General features: G+C 36.3%; 1 protein-coding gene across 1 annotated transcript in view; it reads left to right on the forward strand.

Annotated features, from left to right (window-relative positions):
* LOC144956863 (uncharacterized) overlaps positions 1 to 2,500 on the forward strand; it is a 94,814-nt gene that overhangs the window by 40,110 nt on the left and 52,204 nt on the right. The window lies entirely within an intron of this gene.

The following is a 2,500-nucleotide window of genomic DNA, read 5'->3' on the forward strand; positions in this document are numbered from 1 at the left end:
TAGGCCATTAATGACACTCCTTCACCGAACACATTTTTGGGCTGCCCCCCTCCCCCTCCACTTCCTTTCATGTTGTACTCTTCTCCATCAGCTAAGCCTCTACTTTGCGCCTCCTGTTGTCACTCGGCCTTCCCCTCTGTTGTTTCCCCCGAGGGATTCCATAGCAGTGCCTGACGTGTGATGCTGGATGTTGGCTTCCCTAAGGGTGCGCCCATTCCGTGTAGATATAAGACTTGCCATTTTTGGTCGATTTCATTCAAGTTATTGTTTATAAACAAACAACCATGCTTGTCCGAGCACGTGCGAATGTGTGTCACAAATTCTATGTTTTGATTGGTCAAAATCTACTACGACATCATACTTTATGCCCTAAATAAATGCTGGCCGTCAATAAATATAACTCGAGCAATATTTGCAAACATCAATTGAATAACACAAGTCTTAAGTCGGCTGTGAAACGCGATTACTCGTGATGTGTTATGTCGTGCTCTCAATCTTCGATTTTTATGCAGATTAGATGGATTGAGGTCAAACTCTGACTAGATAGATTCAATGAACACATGAACTGATCTCTTTGGTCACCCAGTTACGTCGTATTCCTTGTACGTAATTCGTGAATTCGGTCGTGTAAGTTGTCAACGATAATGATCTGCTGCCGAGTCTCAATTGACACTTAGATAACCACGCCTTTCGGACAGTCGTCATAATGTAAACAATAGTAGTGATTGGTTGACATAGCAAACTACACAGGATTTACTATCGATGGTAGATGTCTAAGTAAAAGACTCACTATTCTACTTCTTGATCTTTGTAAATTCAAACATTTAGAATATGATCGAGAAAAGAGTGTGATATCTAGTTATCCATTTGGTGGTATACAAAGAATAACAACGATCAGAAATAGGTCAATTTCAGTCAAGTTATTGTTAATCAACAAACAACCATGCTTGTCCGAGCAAGTGTGAAGATGTGTCACAAATTCTATGTTTTGATTGGTTAAACTCTACTACGACATCTTATTTTCTACCCTAAATAAATGCTGGCTGTCAATAAATATAATTCATCCTCGCTCCCATAACAATAAGAATCTTCCTATACATTAAATTAGCTATGCCACCTCTATGCTTTGATACATAACCTATATATTGTTTATTCATTGTCCGAGGGACTGGTTACACACTTCCAATGAGTTTTGAATCGGAACAGAGGAAGGTGTGACGCCAAGACTTCTGTTCCCCATTAAACCAAAAACAAACAAAAAATAACTATCAAAAATAATCAAAATATAACCCCAACAAACAAGCAAACAAACAAACAGACAACGACAATAACAAAAACATCCAAAACTTTAAAAAACAAAAAACAAAAACAAACCCAAACGTTCGATAAACGTACTATCTTGAAATGAATGCCTGTGATTCTCATTCGCCGTCTTGCTCCATTCGTGAATTTAATCTGTTTTCTGTCGTATTCTAAAAAAACAACACGTATTTAAAATTTTGGCCAGAAAGCTCGTCCTTCGAATATTGGCCTCCATCTTGTCAAAATCTTTCAAACATGGAACTTCACGGAAATCAAGGAAATCCAAAGTTGGAGAGTTTTTGCCACGATGAGTGCCATTTTAATCAATCGATATTTGAAGGACGAGTTTTTTGGCCAAAATTATAAATTCGAGGTTTTTTTTTCAGAGTACTGTAATCTTGTCATATCTCTGAGAAAAAAAAATGTTTTCAACATCTTCGATTTTCATAGGGATTAGCCTTATTACGACTTATTATCTATCGGACATTTACAAAACATTATGGGACGCTCTCAAGGGAAACGCTCCACATGTCACCAGAAGTAAATTTTCAGAGAGATATGTCTCATAAAAGGTGGTTTGGGACTTTCAGATGAAAATCGGTATTTCCCAATAATATTATGATAGTTTTGTACATTTCTGCATATTATGTTCACAAACTTATATTGTAAGATTTGACCTTTAGGTAAACATTAGGTCACTTTAGGCATTAAAATGACGTTTGGTAATTTTTGAAGCCGGTTTTCACAAAACCATTTTTCTGCGGATTATCTTCTTCAAATAGTCACGTTACAGACAATACAGGCGATTTTATTATATAATATATATATATATATATATATATATATATATATATATATATATATATATATATATATATATATATATATATAACGAGGCCAATTTGTAGACAATTGTCAATGTCCCTAAATTAAGACACGTGGACCATTTCACTTACACGACATACAATATTTCTAACCCACCGACTCACAACGGTATTATGTTGCATTTGACGCAGAGCATCGAAAGATGAAATAAAAGTCCTCTTGTCAAAATGAAAAACAAATGTGTTTCGTCATTGTACGATCTTTTAAGGGCGGTGGGTGGGGGGAGGGGGTCAATACCCTGTGATGACCGCTGAAATCCAATGAACACATTGGACAGTCAAACTCTAAGACGACCAATCAATTTCGTATCCGT

The sequence above is a fragment of the Berghia stephanieae genome, chromosome 11 (genome assembly GCF_034508935.2).
Source record: "Berghia stephanieae isolate SIO BIC M18660-M18661 chromosome 11, UCSD_Bste_1.3, whole genome shotgun sequence".
NCBI lineage: Eukaryota > Metazoa > Mollusca > Gastropoda > Nudibranchia > Aeolidiidae > Berghia > Berghia stephanieae.